A 5,896-nucleotide genomic window follows, 5' to 3' on the forward strand; every position below is an offset into this window, starting at 1 on the left:
ACTCCACTCATGTGCTTTCTTCTTGAGTATCCTGGGATCTTCCATTCCTGCTTCTGAGATGGTCCCTTTCAAACCTAGCTGGATGGCAAAACCAACAAATCCTAGCCTTAGAGTCCTATATACCTTATTTGCATGGTCCCACTCAATCACTTGTTGGGAATTTAGACCACACCCTCCCTGCACATTTTTAGTAGCACTTTGAATAAGCCCTTGACTGCTAACCAAAAGTTTGGCAGTTCAAACTCACCAGTCACTCTACAGGAGAGCAAACAATGTGGCAATCTGCTTCTGTGAAGACTTTTGCCTTGGAAAACCTCTAGGACAGATCTGCTCTATCCTATAGGGTCACTGAGTCAGAATAGACTAGACAGCTGTGGGTTTGTTTATACTTCACATAATTCATTTTTATATATGCTGTTACTAGATCAGAAACTTTAAGGGCAAGGATTGTGTTTTGTTGAATTTTGTATTTCCACCTCAAACCCAGCACCTAGCCAGTGCCTTGCCCAAATTAGGTGCTTTATACTCTCATGCATGTGGAATTAAATTGTATAAAAGGTTATTTGTTAAGTGTTGTTGTTAAGCTTCATTGAGTCAGTTCTGACTCATAGTGGCCCTGTATGGGTTTTTTGAGGAGCAGCTGGTGGGTTTGAACTGCTGACCTTGCAGTTCAAACTGACCTTGTGATCCAGTGCATTATCCTGCAGCTCCACACCAGCATGTTTCACACTTATTTGTATGACTTTATTTTCTTTTTTTTCTTTATCACTCCTGAAAGGTCTGGGTTATAAGTAATTCTGCCTAGCTTGAGTTATTCAGCTTTCCATTAACTTTAATCAGAGGACATGGGATATTAAGAGATAATCTAAAGAATCTCCTGCACTATACACAATGTTCTTCTACCCACAAAATCAGTCATTCTACTAGTAGAGTAATCTCAGCCTGTTAATTCACTGGCAAAGTGGCTAGGTGGCAGTCTCCCCTTCCATTTCAACAGGATTATGTTGTGTCCTCTAGTGAAAGCTTTCCTTCTTTTGAAACCAAGGCCTCTCTACCAACAAGGCCTAAAATTGTAGAGATAGGAAACAAAATGTTTGCTAGTCAATCACTAGAGGTAACAGTGAATGGAGTCACTCCCATGTCCACCCCATAATTTCTAGATCTATATATTATAGATAAGGGATCAGCAATATCACTTATTGGATGCTGATTTTTTTGCAACTTATATGAACATGGATTATTGAAATGTATTTGTAAGTTTCTATGTGATGTTTCCAACCACCAAAGACAAATAAAGAGGGGATTTATAAAGATACTGATAATAAAAAGCATTAATAATGAAAACTAAAAAGAAAAAACCAAAGCATTTGACTATGTCAGAGGCAATTTATGACAACATTGTTGCAAGGGAGGCCTGCCTTAAGTCAGGGACTACCTGTAGATATAATCTGAATGTATGATTCTTAATCCAATGTTTATTTTATGAACCTGTGACCATTAGCAGGGGCAGCCTTCTAGATGCTTAGGGATTCCAGGTGGACCGGGGCCTCTGAACCAACATATAAACATTCCAGGTGTCAGGTTTCAGGGAGAAAGTATTCAGACAACTGTCATCTCAACAACGTACAACAGCTATATGATACCATATAAAGTTAGGTAGGTAACCTGTCTTCATAGACATTAATCAACAAAGAGTCTACAAATGTATCTCTTTTTTGTATAATGAACAGAATATTTATAAGCGATAGCTGATGAAGGGTCCCTGAAATTCTTGGTTGTGGGTATGAACCGCAACTTAATGTGGTTCTTTATTTTGGAAATTTATGATCCTGGTGTGGCTCCTTGGATAAGCACTGGACCGCAAGATTGGTTTGAACTGCAAGGTTGGCAGTTCAAACTCACCAACTGTTACTCAGAAACCTTATACAGGGTTTCTACGAGTCAGAACTAACTTGAAGGCACTTAACAGCAACAACGACATGATTCTTAGAAACTGCTGAGTGCAGAAGGATATTAAATGAGCTCATAACTGGGCTTAAAAAGTTTTCAATTTGCTTACATAGTGGATAACTACTAAGCTTTAGACTATTATTTTTAAAGTTACTTATACAATTTTAGGCTTTTGAAAGCACAAAAACATTTAAAAACGACTCTGTTCTTTAATGGCTTCTTCTTCCCTTTTAACTCTTATGGGTGGATTTTGTCAGAAATACCATCTCAGATTTTCCAAAGTGCTTCAACAGCAATTTATGTGTTACTAAAGAAAGGTTTGGAGATCATATCTGGATTTAAAAAAAATTTTTTTTTGAAATCTTCTAAAATTATAACTTGTTTTTTAAAAACAGTTTGAAGGTAGATTGGAGCAAGAAAAAATATGATTCACAATAAATTCATTAACGGGATCCAGCATTTCACATGCTCTCCATTGTTTTCTAGAACATTTCTTACTTATCACTGCCAACCAATCATACTGTTGTGTTTAATATAAGAACATCAGGCTTCCATCTTGTTAGACAGAGAAGCAGAGTGATTTCTTCATGAAACCATGTTTCCTATTTTGAAACGATTTCTGCAGCTCTGGTGAGAGTTCTCAGACATATACTACAATGCATTTTGTTGTACAGTAGGAATGCAAACAAAACATCTGCTAGTTTTTCTTTCTGTTTTCATGGAATTTCATTCTTAGCTTTATTATCATCTTTGCTTGCTTCAAATGTACAACTAGCAGAGGACCAGACATAATTTTTCAGAGAACATTGTTATGGAAAATATTTTAATTAGGGCTTCAAATAAGTTCTTTCCAGTTCAGTTATGGCCAACAAACTGACATTGGAATGGACTCAAATTTATAAAATGTAGGTATACCTGAATGATAACTGGGACAGGAAAAGTTAGGACTCAACACCCTGCTAGAAACATAATCTTCCTCTTAGAAAACAAGAGCAACATGTACATTGCATCCAAAGTCTCAAAATCAAACCAATTTCCAATGAGCCAGTTGTGACTATACAGGATTTCTGAAACTATAAATCTTAGCAGGAGCAGACAGCCTCTTTCTCCCACAGAGCAGCTAGTGGATTTGAACCACCAACCTTATGTTTAGCAGTCTAACACCTAACCCACATTACCAGCAGGGTCCCTGCATGCTACATAATAAATACACTGAATGAAATAGAAACAATGGTGCCTAGCTTAAAAATGGCAGCTAACACTATTGCTTTGAATGTGTCACTCTGTACTGCCCAGGAAATAATGCAACCACATGCACAGGCTCCTCTTACTCTGAATCTCTCATTCCAGGGCTTTGACTTGAAATTTTCCCCCTTTCAGTTATTGTTCTTGTACATCCACATTTATATTTTACAAATTCAGGTCTGTTCTGACTTTGCTGTGTCAGCCATGACTGAACCAATTAAAAGCCCTGATTATTAAGAGCAGATAGAATTGTGCCTAAAGTTGTCTTTGGTAGGTGAGTAGCAGAGTGGCCAGGAGCAGGAAGGAAATTGTCTTCATGGGACATGTTTTTATTCTTTAGAGAAGCAGTACAAAATTCTTCTGTATCAAATGGGTGTTTTGGACAACAAGTCAAACACATTCTGGCAACTTCAGGGGATTCAATATCTCAATGAAAGGAAACGTGAAAGTATAAGGGTCATCAGACAACAAAAAGATAGTACCACCCGCAGTATGAACGGCATTTCTAGGAGTGCTTTTCCCCTGAGCCCTGGCCCTCTGCTGAGTGATCTGCAGAGAGCTGGTCTTGATCAGTCACAGTTTCAGAACTGCTCATTCTGAGTTCCTCAAGGGCCATGCTCAGGGACTCCAGAGGACAGCACTGAGTGGGAAGCTCAGGTAGGTCTCAGGGGCGGCACTGCCAACTCCCAGCACCCCTCTGTTGCTTCCTACCTTCATGGCCTTGGTAACACAGGTAAAGCAGCAGTATCAAACACAGGACTGTGGTAAGGATGAAATGAGTTAAAATATCCGACACTCTAAAATCATCTCAAGGTCCTAAGGGATATGCTATCTCATTTCTGTTTGTTTGTGCTCATGGGATCTAAACTGATCAGAAGATCTTTGTCCAAGGCTAAATTTATTATTTTAATTTCTAGAGACAGAAAGTAATGCAAATTAACTGAAGCAGAAAATTATTGGCTCAAGTGTCTGAGAAGTATTGGGTTAAGATTGTGAGGATGAATCATTTGAATGATGTAACCCTTTCCTCCTCTCTTCCTTAGCTTGTCTACAGCTTGTCTGAGGATTGTCTACAGTCTCTTCTTCTATAGAAGGGAATCTCCGTAAAATGGGGAATATGACTCCCCGCTAGCTAAGAGCCACATTCTTCCAGAAGACCCCATGCACACGGAACAACCTTCAACATAACTTTACTGAAATTCCCTGGGGAAGAACTGTGGTTGGTCGTGGTAGAACATAGATAGGGTTTGTTAAAAATAGAAGGGAGAAGGCTGAAGAAAATAATAGCTGATGTTATTGTTAGGTACTCTTGAGTTGATTAACTCATAGTGATCCTATGCACAACAGAATGAAACATGGCACAGTTCTGCATTTTCCTCACATGGACCTTGCAGTATTCTTTACCAACAACTTAATTCAACTGCATCACTTTTCCTTTAGTCTTCCTTATACATTGTCTAACTATTATATCCATATGTTGTTGTTGTTGTTGTTGTTGTTAAGTGCCTTCGAGTCGGTTCCAACCCATAGCGACCCTGTACAGGGTTTCCGAGGCTGTAAATATTTACGGGAGCAGAAAGCCTCATCTTTCTCCCACGGAACGGCTGGTAGTTTCGAACTGCTGGCCTTAAGGTTCTCAGCCCGATTCGTAACCACTACACTACCAGAGAGGTTACTGGAAATACCATGTCTTGGGTTAGGTGTACCTTAGACCTTAAAGTGACATCCTTTCTTTAGCACTTTAAAGAGGTTTTTTGCAGATTTGTTCAATGTTTTTGACTACTACTTCCATAAGCCCACCACTCATCTCTCAGTTTGTCGTACTCTGGTGGCTTGTGTGTTGCTGTGATTCTGGAAGCTATGCCACAGGTATTTTAAATACCAGCAGGGCCACACATGGTGGACATGTTTTAGCTGAGCTTCTTCATGAAGACAGACTACTTCTGAATGCTATTCATAAGTCACTGAAAACCTTATGAATAGCAGTGGAACACTGTCAGCATCAGAATATTGAATATTGAAACACAATGAAGAGAACAAGAATATTGTCAGATATAGTGCCAAAAGGTTGGAAGACACAAAAAAGTTTGTGGAAGAGCTGCCTCTACAAAATTTAGTTGAGGTGATGCCATGAATGGAGTAAAGCTTTTATGACCTTCATTTGCTGATGGGGCACAACTTAAAATGAAGAGAAACAGCCGTAAACATCCATTAATAATAAGAACATGGAAAGTATGAGGTGTGAATCTAGGAAGCTGGAAATTGTTAAAAATTAAATAGAATGCATAAATATCAGTATCCTAGGCATTAGAAAGCTGAAATGGACTGATACTGGCCATTTTGAATCTGATAATCACATGATTTACTATGCCAGGAATTACAATTTGAAGAGGAATTGTGTCACATTCATCACCAAAAAGAACGTATCAAGATCTGTCTAGAAGTACAACACTGTGATAGGATAAGATCCATACGCCTACAAGGAAGACCAGTTAATACCGCTATTCAAATTTAAGCACCAACCACTGAAGCCAGTGATGATGAAATTAAAGAATCATACCAACTTCTTCAGTCTGAAATTGACCAAACATGCAATCAAGATGTATTCATAAATACTGGACATTGGAATGCAAAGTTTGGAAACAAACAAGTATGATCAGTATTGGGAAAATATGACCTTGGTGAAACATGCTGGAGATCA

This window comes from Chrysochloris asiatica, unplaced genomic scaffold (assembly GCF_000296735.1).
Source record: "Chrysochloris asiatica unplaced genomic scaffold, ChrAsi1.0 scaffold00397, whole genome shotgun sequence".
Lineage (NCBI taxonomy): Eukaryota > Metazoa > Chordata > Mammalia > Afrosoricida > Chrysochloridae > Chrysochloris > Chrysochloris asiatica.